The sequence below is a fragment of the Rhinolophus ferrumequinum genome, chromosome 14, assembly GCF_004115265.2.
Source record: "Rhinolophus ferrumequinum isolate MPI-CBG mRhiFer1 chromosome 14, mRhiFer1_v1.p, whole genome shotgun sequence".
In the NCBI taxonomy this organism is placed as follows: Eukaryota; Metazoa; Chordata; class Mammalia; order Chiroptera; family Rhinolophidae; genus Rhinolophus; species Rhinolophus ferrumequinum.
In genome coordinates this window covers 50,094,740-50,117,203 of record NC_046297.1, presented here as the reverse complement: position 1 = coordinate 50,117,203, position 22,464 = coordinate 50,094,740, and the positions used below count along the sequence as shown (strand labels likewise).

The following is a 22,464-nucleotide window of genomic DNA, read 5'->3' as shown; positions in this document are numbered from 1 at the left end:
CTGGCTTGGAAACACAGAGAAGGAAGGAGTTGGTTGCCAGACAGAAGAAACAGAGAGCCTAAGAACTGAGAAAGGATTAATGTGGCATCTCAAAGGCTGGATCAGATAATCTTTTAAAGTCCTTTCAATCTCTAAGATTTTATAAGCCTCCTGGCTTAAACCTTCCTTCTAAAATGTATTCTACAACAGTTTCTACAGGTACACTGTATTCTTGCAATATGTCCAGGAAAGTTTGAATTCAGTGATTCGTACTTTGATAGTCAGTCATCGAGAGATATTTATTGTATTCTTAATTTCATCCGTCTTATAGAAGATACATTGTGGAGGACGTATGTCATGTAGGGTCTCAGCTGCTGCTCCCCACACAAGAATGCAGGATATGGTGAGGCCAAAAAGGAACAGCAATGAAGCCGTGGATAAGGGAGTCATACCACTATACTCTCATTGGCAGCTGGTCAAGACACAAAAGGAAACATTCACCAGTACCCCAATGAGGGGTCTTCCTGCACCCCAGTCTCGCTGGCGGCTGGGCGAGACACAGGAAGTAGGATCCACACAATCCACAATCTGCCGTCCACTTCTTCACCAACCAATGAACCCCCTAGCATAGCCATGGCCGCTATATTAGTGGCTACTGGCTAACCGCTGATGGCCACCCAGCCACAGCGGACGGCCATCTGATTACAGCTGATGGCCATCTAATAACTGAGCCAGCACCTTTCCACGTGAGGCCGAGAGCCTGGAAACTGCTCTCTGGGACTCTGTCCCCACAACGTATATTAACAATGAGTAAGAAACTAAGCTCCTGTGGATAAGCAACTCCTTTTGTTCACAGCAGCCAGTACTGTGCCCATTTGGATGAAAATCATTCCTAACAGGCATGTTCCCTCTCCTCTTCCCACCTTCTGGTCCACTTGACACTTCCCACTCAGGAACCCCACGTTAGTACCATATCACCCTTCCCTCTTCCCCAGGTTTCCATCCCGCTACCAAGCCCATCCCACCCCATCGCACCCCCCACCACACACACACGAACACACACGCACACACTCCCAGTCCTCTGAAGTCTTCCCGATAAAAATCTAATGACATTTCCTTCCAAAAAGGTGGGAATCTCTGTTTTGAAGGAAGCCGAAAATTTACAAAGGCATAAGACTGATAATCATTAACCCAATAGACTTACATTTCCATGGCACTTTTCATGCACTTTCTTTTTCAGCTTCACGACAATCTAATTAAAAACTAGGAGGGATTCAAAGGAAATAATCCAAGAATACGTGATGCAGAGGGACTGAAAGCCTGGATTATGGAGAGAAGATAGAAAACCAGATTGCCATGACACAGCCCCAAGAGACCGTGAGCCAAGCTGGTGAAGGAAATGCTGGTACGGACAACAGTTTCAAAAGCCAAAGGGATAGATTTATCTCTGTTGAAGGTCAAGGGAAGCTTAAACTCACTGGTTGGCTCTTGAATGGAGGGGGAGAGCAGCAGGGTAAGTTATGTACTAAGAGCTAGTAAATGTCAAGATTTGGCAAATGAATTTTGGTTGTGATGAGGTTCCATTATATTATGAATCTGCATTTTTAATGAAAGAAGGGGTTTCCAAGACTTAGAAAACACCAGAGAGAAGGAATCTTAGAGGCTGAGCCTTATGGTGACAGTGAAGTAGGAGAAGGAAAGACCAGAGGAAAATAAGCAGGGACAACAGAATACAATGTTTCATGCCTTTAACATGTGCCCAGTTAAGTAACGGGAGACCCGTCCTTTTCAATTGTATAAACTTTGCACCGCAGAGTTCTCCCACACTTAAAGCCTGTTACTTTAAGCTGCCTGTGTGTACTAAACTCTGGTGAATAGGTCAGAAGGGGACCAAGGAAGGAGAAGGGAGTCCACCGTCTGGGTCAGGACAGGGATGCTATTCTCCAGAAGCAATCTCTGTACAGAAAGCTCTCTTTAGGGATAAAAGTGAAGACTAATTAAAGAGTAAGCAAATAACATAACAAGAAACTCACCTGGAAGAGCCTTTAGCCTGACTCTGATGGCTCTTTGACCCTTAGCCATGGTAGGACAGGATGCAACCAGTTTCATCCTGAAGCTCTTTAGTTAAGCTGAATGTTCTGAATGGGACTACCTACGGGCTTTGGCAATTCTGAGGGAAGAAAGTACCTTCCCATCAATCTCTTAAAAACCTACCTTCCCAGAAAAGCCAGTAGTGGGGCTGATGAATTCGTTTTGCATTTGGACTCACAAGTTAGAACCATTTTCCTCCCGGTCCTGAGGTTTCCTTCAGCCTTACCTAAAGTTAATACAAATTATATTGATATTGCACTTGCTATTAAAGACGTCAGGAGTATTTCATTTAGTTTTAAAACCCCAATCCCTATTATCTCCTGAGGGCTATTATAGAAAGTGAATGGCCACGTTTATTCCCAGAATCAGGAAATTTGGATAGAGACGCCTTTGGATAGAGACCAGGCACCCAAGGCCACGGATGAAGTTGGAAAAACGTGTGGCTATAGCTGTCTTCGTTCCAGTTTATACTATTTTAAGTGTGTGGGGCCGGTGTTGCCTTAGCTGCCCAAAGACAGGCTGTGGGAGCGAAAGGAATTTTCCAACGGAGCAAATGGCCTACAGGGCACCTGAGGTCCACGCTGTGGTTTTCAGTAGTTTACATCTCCAGAGCGGGGACAGTGTAGTCATTACCTGGAGTGAATGAACACCGCCAGGCAGACTCTGGCCTCAGGCCTGCAGCGGCCCCAGGATCCTGGATGCGCGAGAAGTGGGTCGTGCAACGCAGACGCTGCCGCCTTTGGGTGTTTCCTCTACCGCGGGAACCGGGGCTTCTGCAGTGCGCCGCCCCGCCCCGCCCCGAGTGGCTTCGGGAAACAGAGCCTGCGGCTCAGTCGGTGGGGGCCCTGGGGACAGAGACCGAGCCTCCAGGTCCGGAGCAGGGAGGTCCTTCCTGGGCAGGACCCCGGTGCCCACCCCGTGCAGCCCATACCGCGCCCGCGTCTCTGCGCGTCACCTACCCGCGCGGGCATCTTTGGTCCCCCGCCCTTCTCCCCACTTGGTTCGCAGCCCGAGCCGCGGCCGGGTGGCTGCAGAGGCCGAGGGGCCTCCGGGACCCAGCGCGCGGACGGGGAAGGCACCACGTGTCCGGCCAGGGTTGGCGCGAGCGGAGCGGGCCGGGCCCCGCTCCGCGAGCCTGAACGCGCACCAGCCGTGGAGTCGGGTCGCGTCCGCACTCGCCCCTGGCCCAGCCGGGCCCCGGCTCCCCGGGCTCGCGGAGGTGCCTCCTCCTGGACCGTACGATGGAGACCTTCTGGGAGAGAAAGGGTAAGCCTTCTGAGAAGACCAGGGTAAGCCTTCTGAGAAGGCTCTGCTGTCAGTGCCCGCGGGCCCCGGAGGGTGACTGATTCACTGCCGTTCGATGAGGGTGGAAACGGACCCTGCGGGGCCCCGGGACTGCCCCTTCCAGTCCGGGACAGGGGTAATCCAGTGTGTTCCAGGGTCACACTGAAGGAGGTCCTGGAAAATGAGGACCTTCAACCAAGGAAGCCTAGGGGACAGTGTCCCTAGTTGATAGATTATTGAGATGGTTGGGCTGGATTCCCTGTGGCAACAGGTAAGGTTGACTGGGCCCTGGGTTCTGGATCTCCCTTTACTGCTTGTCTCCGGGAGTGGGGCTTCAAAATGGTGCCTTTTGATAAGGAATGTTCAGTAAAGAATTGATGGTCTCCAAAAAGAAAACCTTGGTGGATCTCCCCAAAGGCATGAATGGTCCAAAGTCCCCAGAGGACCCTTTTCAATTTTTTGCTTCCTTCGAGATTTTCATACGATTATTTGAGGTGAGGAGGGAGGACCTATTTTTTCATCAATGTGTTGTTGAAGGACTCAGTTGATGAGCTCAGTCATCTCGATGCTGGGGCATCAACAGGGTTGAATTGAAAATAAGAGTTAATTGTAGAGATGAAGAGATCTGTACGCTTAAATTTGGTGCGTGGGAAGAGATTCGTAAAGCTTTAAGTAGAAGAAGTCACTTGGGGGAAACTGCTTTCCTGTTTTTATTTTGTTCTCCGGTGTCCTCGAGCGAGTAGTGACAGCAAGGAAAGCGGGAAACTTCCCTACTGGGTTCCTTGCAGGTCCTCTGGTCCTGACTAAGGAACGCTCCAATGTCGGAATCTTCCTTCTCAGAAAAGGGCCAAATTTGAACCCCACAGTTCAGAATCTTAAAAAGTTTCTGCTGCACCATTGCAAGCTCAGATACTTGGTCAGACACATTTTAGAGATGTTGGCTGCTTCCTTCCCATAGGGTGCCCTTGGGGGCAAAGAGAGTTAGGTAATCGCGGTGCCTAGTTTTCTCTACCTGTACATTTGGGAGAATGGTAGCACCTGTCCCCTTGAGAAATAAATGGGTGCAAGAAAGATGTGATTTTCATTTGCTTCAAATTTTAGGGCACGAATATATTATCATAATTTTAGCTTTTGGTTACTTAAGTTATTTGAAAATGACTCTTTGAACACAGAATACATGGAAAACACCATTCAGTCCTTGGTGATCTTCACATATTTAAATCATTTTGTAAGTTGGTTTGCATTTAATAGTCTTTAAAATGATATTATAATGGAGACTGTCATCATGAGTTCTTATACACTAAAAACTGAGTTTAAACCTTTATTTTTCTGAATGAGCTTCTGAGACTGGCAGAGAGTGAGTTGTCCAGAGGCATGAATCAGCCCTTAGTAGACTTAGCGTCAGCCATTTCCTAACACCTAGTCCTGTGGTTTTCTCGTATTTTAGTTAAAATATGTAAAAGATAAGAATAAAGGAGTAATTTTTCAAACTAGTGATTGGCAGGGCTTAGAGATGCGGTGAAGGGATGTGTAGCATAAGAGAGATCTTGGTGATGATGGGACGCTGTGTATCTTGATTGCTCGATTGTGATGATGGTTATACAAATCTGCATATGTGATAAAATGTCACAGAGCTGTAGACACATTACACTGATGTCAGTTTCCTAGTTTTGATGTTATACTATAGTTACATAAGATATAATCATTGGGGGAAACTGGGTGAAGTCATATGGGGCTTCTCTGAACTACCTTTGCAACTTTTTATGAATCTATCATTATTTTAAAAGAAGCTGTTTTTTTTTAAGTTATTTCACTAGTACGTCAAATTCCAACATTGGCTATTTTGCTTAATCTGAATGTATACAAAATACCTTGTTTTGCTATTTATACTGTTTTAAGTGTCTGATACAAAACCAGTACCTTCCTGCATACTTATTTGATATTTTAAAAGACCGTGTGCACTTCTAAGATAGTACTTCTTGTGCTAGGGTATCAGTATATTCTGGAGATACTAAATAGCATTTTAGCAATAGATATTAATTTAAGGTTATTACAATTTTGGAAAACGGAGAGGAAATATCTCCTTTGACTAGTTATTGTGTTGTGTTTTTTTTCTTTTTTTTAATCTGCAAGAAAATACTAAAGTCTTTCCTCCTTTTCTTAACAGGGTGTTTTCTGTGCTTCAGGTGATTAAAAGGGTAGATATCGCTGGGCAGAAGTGATGCGAGGAGACAGGCTTCCCATAGAAAGAAATTGATATTCATAAAGACTTCTCTCTTTGATAGAAATCAGGAGTCTAAATTAAGTTAATTAAGTATATCAAAAGTCTGTTGTGGATTTTTAGAGCTACCCTCACCAACTCCAGGGTGTTTCCTCTTTGGGATTGGCCAGCCATGGCAGAAGCCCCAGACACCTAAATGCATTCCCTGAGGTAGAAAACTAAAGTTCCAGTGGTCCTGTTGACTGAGGTCCTTACAGGTCCTGGCAAAGAAAAGAAGGTTCTTGTATACACACTTCTGACCAAATAAACATCCTTCTCCAATGGAGAAGACACAATTTCCAGAACTTCAGTTATTCTAGTACGCATCACAATTTTTGCCATCCAAATAACAAATTATGCTACTTTTATTAATATTATTATTTAAATTGACACACTATTTTCTATTTAGCCTTCATATAAGGGATAATATCCATGACATACCAGGTTTTGTATGCCAGTTACATTTCTTCAAATATGTAAGAATAAATATACAACTTTAAAAGACACATCCATAAACCACCGAGAAGCATCCCATGAGGTACCAGTAGTACAGCCAGCACATCAGGAATGATGTCCAATGGCAAGGCTTTGGGAGGTGCCCCAGACCCCGTGGAGGGAGGAAGCTCAGCCCCACAGAGCAGCTCCTGATCAGTGGTGTCACAGGAGAGAGAACTAGGTTCCCCCACATCCTAGTAGCCACCTGAGAAATGACCTATTATTCCTTCTAGAAAAAAATAATTTTCATTAAGCTTTTTAAGTTATAAAATATTCCTAAAATTACTTGAGTCTTTATCAGAGTAGAGCATTTCAGCCAGTAAACTTCTGTAGAAGCTGGAACCTGTATTTGGTTTTAATTTCTATAGTTTATGGCAATGATTATTCAAGTTGTCTCCCAGGTTTAATCACCAGGTTGTCTGTATGTGGGCTTTTTCAGTCTCTCTTCTCAGTATGTTAACTCAAGTTTGCTTAAACTATAGCAGTCCCCTATTATCCACGGGGGTATAATTCAAGATCCCCAGTGGATGCCTGAAATTTGGGGTAGTACCCAACCATATATATATATATATATATATATATATATATATATATATATACACACACACATATATATATACATATATATATGTATATATATGTATATATACACAATGTTTTTTCCCTATATATACATACTTGTGATAAAATTGAATTTATAAATTAGGCACAGTAAGAGATTAAGAACAATAACTACTAATAAAATAGAACAATTATAACAATATACTGTAATAAAAGTTATGTGAATGTTGTCTCCCTCTTTCAAAATACCTTATTTTACTGTACTCCACCTTCTTATGATGATGTGAGATGATAAAATACCTGTGTGATGAGATGAAGTGAGTGACAAAGACATTGTGACATAGTATTAGGCTACTACTGACCTTCTGACAGAAAGAAGGTGGATCTTCTGCTTCAGCTGATTCTGGATCAAGCCATGATAATGTCAGTGGTTGGATGTCAGGAGCAAATGATGTCAATGGTTAGGGAAATTGAGTATTTTGCTACCATGGTTGACCGTGGATAACTGAAAGCATGGAAAGCAAAACCACGGATAAGGAGGACTACTGTATATGGTATTTGGTTTGGTATAGAAATCCCTTTGAAAAAAAGGCATTCATGAGAAAAGCCTTGCATTCTCAAAGGAAATTAAAAAAAAAAAAAAAGCTATATGAGAAAAGATAGATAGATGAGTATGGAAGGACCATAACAGCATTCCTTAAAATACTTTCAAGGAACTTGAATTATCGTGCTTCTGCGGGTTCCAAAATGAACTTTTATGACCATCAGACTTCGGTGAAAATGTTTACTCATCAGAAAGGGAAAACAAAAACATTTTCCCATTACAACATGTGGTTTGCAAAGGCATTCTTCAGGGCCATGATTCTTTCCTATTTAAACTATTTTCAAGCATTAACATGATCTGTTGCTTCATTTTTAACTTTGGTTCTCAAGAAACATTGGCATGCCTCTTGGGACAATTGAAAAGTATCTTCTTAGACCTTACCTACCAGCAAAATCCAGATTTGAGAGGAAAGGATGTTAATTCTTTGACCAAGACTGAATCGATATAGGAGAAATAAACTCAGTCACAACTTATATCCTCCAGTTATTTCTGACCCTTTGTGTTTAAAAACCTAAATGATTTACAAAATCAGATGGGATTATTTTGAATACATGGTAATTTTTTAAAATAATTTTTCCTATCCCATCACCAGTGCAGATAGAAAAACAAGAAATTGGATTAGAATAGACTCATTTGTAGTCTATTGCTAGGTTTTACTATGTTTGTTATCTCAGTTTGAATTACAGTCTGCCACACCATGAAGGGATCTAAAAACAAAGACAAGGTGGGTTTTTTTTAGTGAAAGTAATACTGATGTTGGAACATCCACTGTCAAATGACAGATGATTTCATCCTCCTCTCTAATTTATTTAAGTTTATGAAAGGCTAATCAAAGAAAATGTAGGATATTTGCTGAGCCACCAAAGTATTCAGTATGTTGGTGCATGTAGAGTGTGCCCATATATCCCAGGTCATACCTCTTGACACTAAATCCCATCTGGTTTAGCTTTTTGCCCCAGCAGAATGGCAGGTGTATAATAAATATTTTAGAAAGAAAACTTAAGTGAATGGATAACAACGCCCATTGGTCACACTGTCATGTGCTTTTCACCCAATGTAATTTCATGTCCAGTGCTGAATGCATAGAAAAATTCCAGAATGAAGACCTTACACAAAGAGACACATCAGATGGGAGTACCCATATAATTTAATGTCCAAACTGAGGCAAATAGAGAATGTAAACTCCATAAGAGCAGAGATTTTTGTTCCTATTGTATTTCCAGCACTTCGTGCTTGGCAATCGTAGGTTTTTAATAAATATTTTCCAAAAAATGAGTGACTAAAAGAAGACATGTATATATATACATATAAGTATATTCACACTTAGGAAAAAAATAATAGCATTAAATGCAGAATTCCGCCCAGGATTTTTTTCCATTTGATCTTGTGAATTGCCAAATTGTGGTTAAGGTGAATACTTCTAGTGTAAGAGCAGTCCATTTCATCATTGGAAAGATCCAGTTATCCTTATATTGAGATCAAATTTGAACTTACCCAATTGTAACGTCTCTATTGCCATCCAACCCAGAAAATCTCAATAATGATATGTGAAACTTTGCCAGATGCCTCACCAAGATCCATATGCTTCTCCACGTGTCCCATGCTGGCAGCCTATAGGCCAGATTCAGTCTACAGATCTGATTTGTTTTCTTTTAAAAACCAGGGGAACATTTATTAATAAAACGTTGCAGTTAAAAAACATTTTAATCAAGAAGATTCTCATAAAAATCCCAGATTTCCAGCTGGCCTGGGAAAATAAATTATAACGTTAGAGCTGAGTAGTGGTAGCTGAGCACAAACTCTTCCATTCACAGTGCCCTTTATTGTTCCATTTGATAGTACACTGGGCCACTTAGCTCATGTGTGTTAATTACCTGGACTAAAAATAAGCTTCTAAAATTGTGACTTCTTTGTCCTAACCATTTCTCACATTTACTAGTGTTCAACCTATCTGGATAAACTAACAAAAATGACAAAAAACCTAGGCTTTCCCAAGTTATTCTTCAGAGCCCAGGCTGATCTCTAAGTATCACTTTTTTGCTTTTCTAAGTGCTCAGAAATCATCTTTTTATTCATTTTTTGCCAGAATATTGCCTAATATTTCATTTCAGTCTTACCAGTGTTTTAGAGACTCTGCTCTCTGATTTTTGAAACTCAGAATATATGCTTCATTACTAGATTTCTGATCTCTTGGCATCTCTCCTTATCTCCAGGGTTCCTCAGAGACATTAACAGTGTTATCATAATCCTGTTTTTAAAGCTGAGATTATAAAACCTGGACATAATTTGTCTGTCAAATGAACTAAATGCCTTAAAAGAAGTTCGTATTTGTGCCTGGCTTGAGCTAACCTTTTTAGTTTGGAGATCATTTTGCTTGATAGAGAAGCAAAAGAGTGGCTATAAAGTTATTTTCTCTTAGTCATCCATCAATATTAAATGAATGGTAACAAGTAGAGAGTTTATACTTTTCTTTCTCCAGGTATTCCTAGGACGAGAACTTTGGATTTTTCAATTTTTCACATTAATGGTTACAGTACTTATTATAAAATTTAACTCATTTTAAATTAATTAAACACCCTGTTTTGTGTGACACATGGTGATGAAGTGAGGGACGGATTACAAACTAAGAATATCCTGACTGACCCTCTAAGTTGAATCTATAAGATGAATGAAAGGGAAGGAAGTGACAAGTTATGGATGTCTCTGAAACTCTGGAATAAAAATATCAATTTCATCTGAGGGACGGATTACAAACTAAGAATATCCTGACTGACCCTCTAAGTTGAATCTATAAGATGAATGAAAGAGAAGGAAGTGACAAGTTATGGATGTCTCTGAAACTCTGGAATAAAAATATCAATTTCATCTCAGAAGTGCACATATTTTCTTATTCCCTGAAGAAAACTGCTAACCTTTGGTGACCCAACCAAAGACAGTTACCTGAGTTTAAAACCATAAAAATCAATTAAAGTTCAACTTACTAACAGTGAGCATTTCTTTCCCAGGAGCAGGGCTGACATATTTTGTAGTACAAATGAAGAATGGGGTGGAACGTAATATTAACCTGTCTTCTCCCTTCTTCCTTGGTTTAACTTGTGCCCAGGGAAGCTCAATTCATAATTTCATCAATTTCATACCATTAATACACATCAAATTAACTTTAAAAGGTACGGTGTAAGAGTCTGAGTGAGTAGGAGCCATTAAACCTAATGACACTTGAATGCATTTATCACAGTGATGCATGTCTTTTAAAAGGGCCATTATGCTTTTCCATATGCTAGAAGGGGTTTGAAAGTGTAAACTTTTTATTATGCACCTGAACATTTTTTAGTATTCACTTGGTCCTTAAAACATATTAAAATGGAAGATGGATACTATAAAGTTATTTCTTACATTTTAATCTAAGGAGGACATTTCTTGTAGTCCCCAAGAGTAAGTGCTTTGTCCATGGTGCTGAAACTGGCTCTTCCTCTGTGGCCCCGCTACAGGGTCCGATGGGGGAGAGGAAGGATTGATCATTTCTTTCAGTTAATGACTTACAAGAATACAAATATTGACTTAGAAATGGATGTATTGTTCAACTTTATAATCAGCATAGCAAGAAAATTTGCATACATTTCAAGTTTGTATGTTTGAATAATGTGCAACATGGAGGCTGAATTGGCAAATATTTGTTTTTAATTTTTTCGAACTACTGTTTGGGAATTTTCATCATTTTGCTCCTACACTTCCTTTACTCATTAAGGTATACCAACAGCAATAATATTCAACAGTTGTCAGTTTCTATTTGATTTCTCAACACACTTCATTTTGGATTATCTTAGGCCCATAATAATACTTTTTCTCTTTGACTTGCTTTATATTCCTCCAGTACAACGAAAAACAGCATTAAAAAATGGTTTGAAATTAAAGTTTTCTTTATTTTAAAGCATATCCTGTTAACACATGGATAAATTACACTCTTAGGTTTTTTTTTTTCCTCTGATGGCCTTAACTTTTTCATAGCGTTTTTCATTCCATTATGCTATGCCTTGATCTACGAGTATTTCACTGCCTTACGGAATGTCTTCCTCTTTTTACACTGCTTGCTTTTATCTGCCAATAAAACTTTTGCACACCAGGGAGAAAAAAAGAGATGAAAAAAATTCAAAGACACACATGACTTCCTTAATGGACTTTCACAAGAAGTGGAAAATTTCTTTTCTCAATGTCTCTAATATATCTTTCAAAGAAGATGAGGTACCACTACTATGACCACAAATTCCCATCTGTTCAGATTTATACATTCATCCTGTGGCTTGTTTTACTAGGACTCAAGGGAGGTTCCATTTCTGGGCCTTATTTTTTCCCCCACCGGGATATTTAAGCTGGGAGCTTTATCAGACTACATCAGTGTTCCCTGAGCAAGCAGGAATACACACTACAGTTTTAGCATTAGCATCCTACTTAGAACAAAGAGAGGAGGCTGGAAGCACTACATACCAGTACAGAATCTTCTGGTTTCCCTTTAGAGCAGGGGTGTCAAAACTGCAGCCCTCGGGCCAACTGTGGCCCGCAATCCATTGTTAATTGGCCCGCAGCAAATTCCAAAAATATATTTAGTTTACTAAAATAAACCAGGTGAGGCAATACGTACTTCACCTCGAGTGAGTGGCCCGGCTGATTGTGTATTTTACCGCATATGGCCCTTGGTAAAAAACATTGAAAAAAGTTTGGACACCCCTGCTTTAGAGGGTAGCCACAGCCATCTGACTCTTGGGTTCATTTAAATGAACGCTTAGCTCCAGAGCTGAAGCCTCATATAGCTCTTTATATTGTCCCTGAGCCAGTGATTTTTGATTATTTCTTCTTCCCAGTAGGTAAGTTTGCTTGTGGTGATGAGGGAGGAATATTTGTTTTGCTGCTGGGGTTATATTTTTGTCAAAGATTTGTCATAAAAGTATTAAGGAAGATGTGGTTATCTAAACCATATTTTGTAAAATGTTGCTGATTTTTCCAGAGAGCCTAATTTGGGGAGTTGGAAAGGATCTGAAGAAAATTAAAGTTTCCAAGTGAACATTTCAAGAGCAAAGGATTTGCTCTGCCTGATTTATGATTCCTGCAAAAAAAATTACAAATCACGTACTATGAAAAGTAATCCTAATTTTTCATTTTGGTAAAATGTAACTTTCCTTTTATCAAGTCATACAAAACTATTTCCTGGGTTCTTCACTATGAGCATCTCTGATCTGGGTGACAAGGAGAGAACTGCTAACTAACTACAGTGGCATGTAGCCATTCCTATACCTGCCAGCTAGCTAGCAGTTGAGTGAGTGATTGAGTTTTAATGAGTTTCTATCCACAGTTTATTCCAGAATGCAGGCTTTGCTCTAGAATGTAACAACAACAAAAAAAATTATTTTGATTGAGAAGCATTTTAACTAAACTAATTTAAGTGTGATGTTAGTTGTTTTGCAGTTGTATAAAATGAATGCTTCCGTAGCCTATAAGCGTTTATATATATATATGTGCTCTCCTGTTTGAGAGCTGTCACAAATTAGGATTAAAGTGTTTTATCTGTCGTTAAGTAAAAGTGCTGTATTATTTATTGCTGACCTCTCTAGTATGTAGATTTTCAAAAATAGCGACCATGAATTTGAGTCTAGTGTACAACTTGATGAAGCCTCTTGCAGGTAAGCAGTATTTAAGTATAGCTGTTTTCCTATAGGCTCCAATCCCTGTTGGGATTAAGTGGATGCCAATTAAACTCCCACCTCAGCAAGGGGGGAAAGGGTTGTTGCTGCTGCCCTAAGGCAGCTTTCTCTCCAGTAAAGTTTCTGCAGAAGTTCAGGAATCTATTCCAAAGTGATGGTGATTATTGTGACTATACGAGTTATCTCTGTGCTAATTACATAGAGAGCTGGCATTCCTGTGCTGTCCCCAATTCCTCACACCCACCTGGCACCCCAAGGCTCATCTTATTTGAGATCATGTGGGTGCCAAAAGAATAGTGCCCTTGTTGTGGATGGAACCTAAGAACAATGTTTTCCAACCTCAGCTGCACATTGGAATCAATGTTTTTCAGTTTTCTAGGTAATTTTAAGGTTTAGTCAAGGTTGAGAACCACTGCCTCAGAAAGAATTATCTTCCTGCATAAGTTTTAAGAATGCTTTGCAACTGCGGTCTCCACCCCAGGCAGCAATATTGTATACTAAAGTGATTTATCTACTTTTGAGGAGCATAGGGAGGTATCAATGTTGATCTAACAACCTTGAGTCACACAGCATGATGAATAAAATAAAATTCATAGGGGTGCAAATGTATTTAGCTTTGAGAATATAAAGCCACATGCTTTATCTGAATGCTGATGTATTTGGAGTCAGGTTGGAGAAGTAAAATTTAAAAAGGTGTTTAATTTTACTTTTCCATATCTCAATATATCTATAACTAAATACAAAAAGAAATGATTGAATTATTTAGCAACACTTACCACCTTTCTCCAGTCCCTGAGGCTCATCTCAGCCTGCAGTTTGGGAAACACCCAAGCCATTTTCCTCATGGAAAACAAATGGCTAGATTTATTACTTTACTTAGAGGGTATTTAAGGGTTAATGGGATAATGTATTTTAAAATGTTTAGCCTGGTGCCTGACACACAACTGATGCTTAATCTAAGTTAGTTTTCCCCTTCCTTCAGCTTATTAATTTTAGCATTAAAACACTCCAGGTTAACCTTCAGGCAATGGGTATGGAAAAACCGTCATGTCTCATATATTATGTCGATTCATCTCTTGTTTTTTTAAGTAGATTCAATCAAAGCTTTCTTTGGAGTATGATGTGTATTTCTTTGTAATTCATTTCAAAATAATTAAAGGAATTCCATAACTAAGAAATCGTGCAGAAAATACAAGGTTTATTAATTTGCCTAAACGTTGTTAAAATAAGGAAATGACTGAAATGCATCCTTATGTTGGTAATGATGGCAAGCATACTACAGAAAACATTTTAAATTATTTGAGGTCTCTCATATTTTTTAATTGAAGAGTTACCAGGGATGAGTTTGCATATATTATTTTTAAAGTGTCTTAAATTCTTTTAGTTTTGTGAACAGCCATTGTCATTTATTGACACAAGTTCTTTAAAAGTTTCCCAACTCAAATCCTAACTCATATGTATAACACTTATCCAACCAAATACGTATTTCTAGCTCTTTTTTTTTTTTTTTTTTTTTATCTTCCTTAAGGGAGAAAAGGAGGGAGAAAGGGAGACAAAGCGAGAGCGAGAGTGAGAGAGAGATTCTTCCACAATGTAGACTCCGAGATCTTAGCCAATTTAAATGTTGATAACAACTGATTGCTGCCAAAACAATCCCCTAAATGCCAAGCTAACACCCTCTTAATTATATGAAAAATCCCATTCCCTCTTTAATGCCATGTACACAGTTCAATTTATTAAGAAAATATTTGAGTCATTTTTTATTAATAATTTTACAGCTATTGGACATCAAGCTATAAATGTCAATATAGAAATTACTTATGCTTTTTCTATTTCAGTTGAATTCTCGTTTATATTTTGTGAGTAAAATAACATGCTATATTGTGAAACTGGAGTTAAATAACTGCTATTGATATTGAGACCCCAGAATCTAAGTTGCTCAACTACAGCTTATTAAATGCTCAGCAACCTTAAAATTACCAGCGTTTGCTACAGTCTTTCTCTTAATGATAGCTGACTACATGAGAACTTAATTTATTAATGTCAGTAAATGTTTTCCTGAGATAACAACTATGGATCTATCTCAGACACGCAGAAGTGAGGTGCGGGAAGAGGTGTTTTCTTTCTGACATTTCATTCATTACTGAAATTATATAGATGGTTCAGGGAAAAGTATAATCTGAAATTAAGGAAAAATGTTTTCATTCATATTCTTAAATTACATAGTACATTTTAGCACCCAATTTATTAGTTCATTTTGACTTCATAAAACAGTTTGTCAAAAAGGTTTACACTAATAACTCCTTTTTCATTCATGTAGGGGAGAAACATGCTATCCTCGTTTTTTATAATTAAATATTCATTAAGTACCCTCAGCATCTTCAATACATATTAATTAACCCATAAGCCTAAAGCAGCCATTCATTCTTATACGAAGCATGACTCCAGTTTATATAAGTAAATAAATAAGTGGCATGAGCCCTCACAAAATTGAATTAGAGATTGTTGTATTTTCATATTTGAGGAAATAATATTTCTGAAACACAGAATAAAACTAGTTTGAAATTTTTCAAATGCTATAGTCACTCAAATTATGTAGGATAAAATGCTATTGGCTTAATTCATGTGGCCAAGAATTAAATTCCAGTGGAACTTGGTACCCACTGGAGCATTGCTATTCTAATCTATCTGCGGAAGGCTGTCTGCCATCTTCACTGAGTTTCCCTCCAGCTCCCACTGAAGAGACCCTTTGAGGTTTATGCTGAGTGTACTTCTCAGAGGACACATCTGAGGGAATGTTCCATGTGTATATATTTCTTCTATCTCTAATGGTATGAATAATGAATAAGAAGCTTATGAAATATGCACTCACATAGCCTTCCTCTCTTTTTCAGAAAACACTATGCCACACCCATAATAAGGAGAAAACAAGAGAAATCTGAAATAAAATTTGTCTTGAACTTAATATGACTTCATCATAAAGAATGTTTTTCTGCACATAAATTTGAGTTCACTCTATCAGAAAGAATTATTGTAGGAAGCAAAACCAATATTACACATTTGAAGTTAGGATTTTCATACCTATTTACTATCCTATAAATTGCAAAGAGCAGGTAGCTTCATCTAAAAGATTTATAACTTGACAGGTGTTATCTCAATCAGTTCTTTAAAAAGAACATGTAGATTCTTTTATCACTTAGAGTACAAAGAGGAGAAATTCTATATTAAGATCGCCTTTGATACCTACGTAAAGTGAAGAAATCTCTCTCTCTCTCTCTCTCTCTCTCTCTCTCTCTCTCTCTCTCTTTCTCTCTCTCTCTCTTTCTCCCCCTTCCTTTTCTCTCTCCCTCCCTCCTACCTCTCTCTTTTCTTTAGAAAAAAATAGAAAATATTTATGTTATAACCAGAATTATAACGTATATAGAAGAAAGGGAGGGAGGGAAAGAGATGAAAGGAAGGAATCAGGGTTGTTTGGTAAAAACTGATATCCTGGCAGAGATAAGGCAAATATTCTTTAAAAATTTAAAGATATTATATTGAAACCCTGATGATAGAAGTGAACCACCATTTATATCTTCATTCAGTAGTACTCACAAACCAAAATATAAATACACAATAGGCTCATTAAAAATAGTACAGAAAAGGTCAAGAGGAATTTTGAAATTAAATGAGCTAGTATACATGAAAATGATTTGTAAAACTAAGATATATAGGATAATATTTAACTTGTATTTTCTGGAATTTTCTTCTATGAATATGAAAAGTCTGTTTTTAAAAACTTCCTTAAAGTAGAATTTTATCTTCTTAGTGTTTAGATTATTGGTATAGTGATGCAAACATATGTTGGTAATAGCCAATAACAGAAGCTAATTTGTACATCATGGAGGTTTATTTATTTATTAGAGTTCTGTTCAGAATTCTGTTACTATCACTAAGCTTTTCTTCATTTGGTCTAAGTCCACTAATCCTCTATATTTATACTGAAAATAAATGTACCTATGATGAGCATTCATCATTTATTGAAGGATTGAAGTACTTTGACTGCATAAGCACATTTTACAAATACAGCTAGGATCCAGGCTTAGTCGATGGTCCTTACACAAAGACAGTTGTAATCAGGCATGAGCACTTATTTAAGCTAATAAATAAATATCCTTCATCTGGAGACTATGAAATCATAAATATGTATATTAGGCCTCTGGCTAGCCACCTTGCATTTTCTTGGATGGGAAGAGAAGTTGGAAGAGGAAAGAATCGACCCAAAGAAGCTTTTCATTGGTAGAATTGCAAACTCAGACTCCAGAAATTAAAACATATGAAAACATATGGTGTTTGAATAAAACCTCACATGATATTAAATCAGAAATGACAATAAGATGTTTTCCACTTGAAATTCAGCACATTAATATGTTTTATATACTAATATTGCATAAACGTAATTTGCTCAATCAGATTTTATAGGTGTTTATGCCACGGCCAATAAATAGCTTCAATCTCACAGATCAGTTGCTTCATAGAATAATTAAATAAATCAGGAAAATAAGTCTGCATTTCCACTGTCTGATACAATTTTTGCTCTCTTTTATAGATACTTGACACATGGATGAATTTCAGTCCATTTGTACTTAAAATCTAATAGAATGGAATACACATGTTTATTATTTTTCACAAAATACACATAATAAAAATTCAGTGGATTTCAAGTGATAAATTATTGAGCTTGAGTTAGCAGCATAATCTTTTTTACTGGGTCTCTTTTCAAGGAGTATCCAATTTGAAAATCATACATTTACCATTCAGTGTTGCCTGGTTCAGTCAGAATTGCAGTCATCTTGAGAACCTCTAAAATATGTATTCATCTTTGCCATCAATGGTCTGAAAGAACACGATACTCTTTTGCTGTTTTAAGAGATACCATGAAGAATATGGTTTTTTGGCTTCATTTTTCTTGTTGGAAATTGTGGAGTGACATCCCCCTTAAAATGAACTCTTAACACCCTGTTCTCCTAGCACATATACACAGGTACAAAGGTGATAGAATCCCATTGTGTGCTCGGTTGAGCTTTTAAAGAAAGCATGCAAAGCAAACAATAGTAATAACGAAGTACAAATAATTTTGGAAAATTCTTTAAATTGGTCATAAATCCAATGTTTAGCCAGTTTTCTTCAAACATCAGGACAGGTCACTTTGTATTAATTAAATACCAGAGATGAATGTGTAGGTTGATAATTAGAACCCTTGTATAAAAATATTTGTGTCTTTAAACACTAGAAACACATGGTTCAGTTAGATGTGAGAATTAAAGAAAGAGAAGATTCACATCTCCCATTTTACTAAACTCCAGGCCTAAGCCGGAAAGTGCCTACATGATTAAAAATCTCCCTGTCTCTTTCTTTCTCTCAAATTGAATAGTTGAATCCGATTAATTTAAATAAGAATATGACATGTCTTCACTGTTTTGCCAAAAAGTCCGTTAACCTCCTCAAATTACAGGGCTCATGGTGTCAGGCCAGCTCTCATGAAGAATTGTCCAGGAAACACTAACACACACAATGAACTTGAGCTTTGACATAAAAAATTATGAATTTGAATGCCATTTCTACCAGTAGATCAATTGTTTCAACACTTTGAGCTTCAGTTTTCTTAATTATCAGATGTACCCATCTCAAGCAACTGTTAAGGGTTACATGAGAGAATTTTCTTTAAGCCTACTGTAGTGTTTGCCAATAAATGGTAGCTATTAATATTATCAGTGATTAGAATAAAGGTTAAGGTGTTTTTTTTAAAAAAACTGGTAACGTTTTTTTATACAAACCACCAGATGGTAGTAGAGGTGCTGCCTCTGTGAAATTACCATGTTCTTGTCGTCATAATAACATCTGTCTGCCTGTTCTGTCACTTCAAAATAAACGTAGAAGCTTCAACACATGCAATATGCTTTCACTAGTCTTAAATCCTCCGAATTTCACATATGACAAGGAATAGGCTATCCTAAGTATGAGATGTCTTATTTCCAAACTGTTTTCAAGGTGAAGACAAAGAAATATAAATTTTGCTTTGAAGAGTTTTACTCATACATCGTATTTGATGTGGCCGACAAGGTTTTAGGTACTATTTAAAACATAAATTACTGCATCTTCTTTGTGGTACTGTTGAAAGATACCAAATTGATGATAGTGAAGTTTTAGTGCGCTTCTTGTTATCTAGGGATTACAGGTCATTATTAAAACAATTTCAATGAACACCCGTGAAATATATCTAAGGGATTTCAGGCTGCTACCTCTTCTCACTCTCTGTTGCATGTAGTGATTGATTGTGTATGAAAGTTGACATTATCATTATAGTATACCAATTCCAGGTAAAAATGAGGCGTGGTATTTAAATTAGAGGGCAAGCAAAAAAAGATCATTGAAATTTAGAATATGACACACAAGAAGCTGTTATATGAACCTAATCCATTTCCAAAGGCTGCAAGCTCTTCGGAAAAGCAGATGGAAAGAATATTAATGGGTTTGTACTCTGAAACTAGAACGCATACTATATTCATACATATAATTTTCAGACTTTGAATAGAGCAACGTGGGACAATTTTGTTCCTCAGGGAACATTTGGCAATGTCTGGAGGCATTTTTGATTTGTCAAGACCTGGGTGGGACTGTGGGGTGGAGGTGCTATTGGCATCTAGTGAGTAAAGGCTAGAGATACTGTGAAACATCACACAATGCAAAGGAGAGCCCTCGACAGCAAAGGATTACCAGGCCCAATATGTTAAAAGGACTGATGTTCAGAAACCCTGGAATAAAGCCATGAACTTTCAGAGAAAGTTGTTGGCTATTTTCCATTCCTGTTATGTTCCCACATGGGTCATTTAGATTAGAGCTCTCTACTCAGAAAGAGGCACAGCAGTTGCCTTGGCATTCGTCTTCCATTTTTAAAGCAGCAGATTTTCCAGAGCTTTCATTTAAAGAATGTGCCATGTTCCCTCAGTTTCTGATGGGTATTAAATGTGCTTTGGAAAGTTAGCAAGAATTTACAAGCTCTCAGACAAGAGAATTTGTAGAAAACAGAAGAGCAGTTTTCTAGCTTTTTCTCCCCCAATATGGCCCTTAGTGGATTCAAAAATGGGAAGTGTGAATAAAATTGCTGTGTATTTTAAGTAGAAGCATTTGAAAGCATTGGTATAATGCCTTCAGGACATGAAATCTTCAGTTACATGATCACTTATTTAGAAATGTGATGAAGTGTGAAGGAACTGCACCAGCAGGATGAATCATTTAACATTTAAAAAACCCGAGAAATTCATAGAGCATGTATATGGTTACAGATCAGCTGGTATATGTAGTAAAGCCCTCGTGTTTAATTGTCACAAAGCCACAGACTTTTCTTAACTTAATAGTTAAAAGAGAGCCAAAAGAGAGCAAGAAGGTAATTCACTTACATTAATTAGCTGATTTGGAGGGAAAATGGAGCTTTTCACTTTTACTCTATAATTGTACTTAATTTGCCTATTTCAAATCCAGCTAAAAAATAAAATATACATTTCAAAAAACAATAAAGCAAATGCCTTAGCCATTTAAAGAGTTTAAAACTTTCAACCGTAGTTAATAGTACTAGAAAACTATCCAAATTGACTGTTTTATCCAACTAATTTATGTCCAATAGGGTAGTGTTAGATGTATTGTAAGTGTAAAATACAAACCAGATTTTGAAAGTTTAGCCAAAAAAAAAAAAATCTCATTGATAATTTTTATATTGATTACATGTTGATATGATCCTGTTTTGCTTCCGTTGGGTTGAATAAAATGTATTGTTAAATCAATCTGTTTCTTTTTACTTTTTTAAATTTTGCTGATAGAAAATTTTAAAAGTACATTTGTAGTCCATTATTTTTATTGGACAGCACTGGCCTGGACCATTCAAATTTTGATTAAATAATCACTTTCATGATCAAATAAGCATTTAAGAAATTACGATAATGAGGAAAACACATAAAGAGACATGGTTTCCTAATCATTTTACTACATAGCATCGTTTACATAATGTTATCGTTTCCCCATTTTCCCATTCTGCCCTACAGGAACCTTCTGCTTCCCCCAAACAGGTTCTTCGAAGCTTTCCTGGAATAACCTAATGCTCTCTCCTCTGGGTTTTTCCACTCACAATGTTCCCTTTGTCTGGGATGTCTGCCCTGCCTTATTTCCACCTACCTAGGTCTTCCAGATCTAACTCAACATAATCCTTTTTCATAATGGTTTCCCTCAATAGCAAGTGGTCTCTCCCATTTCTGAACTCCTTAGCACTTCTTCTGTACCAGCCTTTCTCTAAGTGTGTTTCTTCTAACACTGGAACTGTGAGAGTTACATTAGGGAAATTGTGAGTTAAACGCAGTCAAATTGGTCTCTTCCGTACAAGATTTCTTAGGGCCCTGAATAGCTTAGTCTGGATTGAGAACTTTTTTTTCCCTTTTTTTGCAAATTGCCTTTAAATGTTTTTTAATTCAATTTATTAAGGTGATATAGGTTTCAAGTGTACATTTTTATAATACATCATCTATATGTCACATTGTATGCTCACCACCCAGCGTCAGTTCTCCTTCTATCACCATATATTTGACCCTGTTTATCCTCTTCTACCACCACCACCCCCATTACCCTCTGATAACCACTAACCTGTTGTCTGTGTCTGTGAGTTTTTGTTTCTTTGTTTGTCTTGTTCATTTGTTGCTTTCAGTTTTATATCCCACAAATGAGTGAAATCAGATGGTTCTCAACTTTTTCTGTCTGACTTATTTCGCTCAGCATAATAATCTCAAGATCCATCCATGTTGTCACAAATGGCAGTATTTTATCTTTTTTATGGCCAAGTAATATTCCACTGTATAGATAGATGTTCCACATCTTCTCTATACAATCATTTATTGAAGGACGCTTTGGTTGTTCCTATGTCTTGGCCTAAATAGCCATTTGGTATCCAGCATTTTCCAGTCCTTTCTGACAATGGAATACATTTCTTTTGTCCACACATTTCACAGGATTGAGTTACTAGCAACTTTCTTTGAAAAATAGCGCATATACCATTAATCAACACATATTCTTTTGTGGCTTTTTTTTCCTCTTGATTTGAGCCATTTATAAATCTTATACCTCCACTTACATATTCACATTTTTATTTCTTATTTCCTAACGTATATTGTATGTAACTTTTTAAGCCAGAAATCATCTTGGTTGGCACTGTGCAAAATTACTAATTACCTGTTGATTTCGCTTAATATATTAAGTGATCAAACTACATGTGTTTTAGCCCTGTTAATGATAATAGCAACTCTAATTGAACTTTAAAGTAAGCTAAGCCCTATAGTTCTTACGACTACACAATACTTTCAAATTTAAACTAATTAGTGATAGAAGTACAGGACAAACAACCTGCAACCTATTCAGTATGGAATAGTATCAGCAACACTAAACCAAGCCAATAAATACCTCTGGTGTTTCTTTGT

General features: G+C 37.6%; 1 protein-coding gene across 1 annotated transcript in view; it reads left to right on the top strand.

The window, feature by feature from the left end:
* The first annotated feature begins 3,148 nt into the window (after positions 1–3,148).
* SYBU (syntabulin) overlaps positions 3,149–22,464 on the top strand; it is a 108,006-nt gene continuing 88,690 nt past the window's right edge. The window contains exon 1 of the mRNA XM_033125791.1: positions 3,149–3,336. The gene's annotated coding sequence lies outside the window, so the exon portion shown is untranslated. The remainder of the gene's footprint in view (positions 3,337–22,464) is intronic.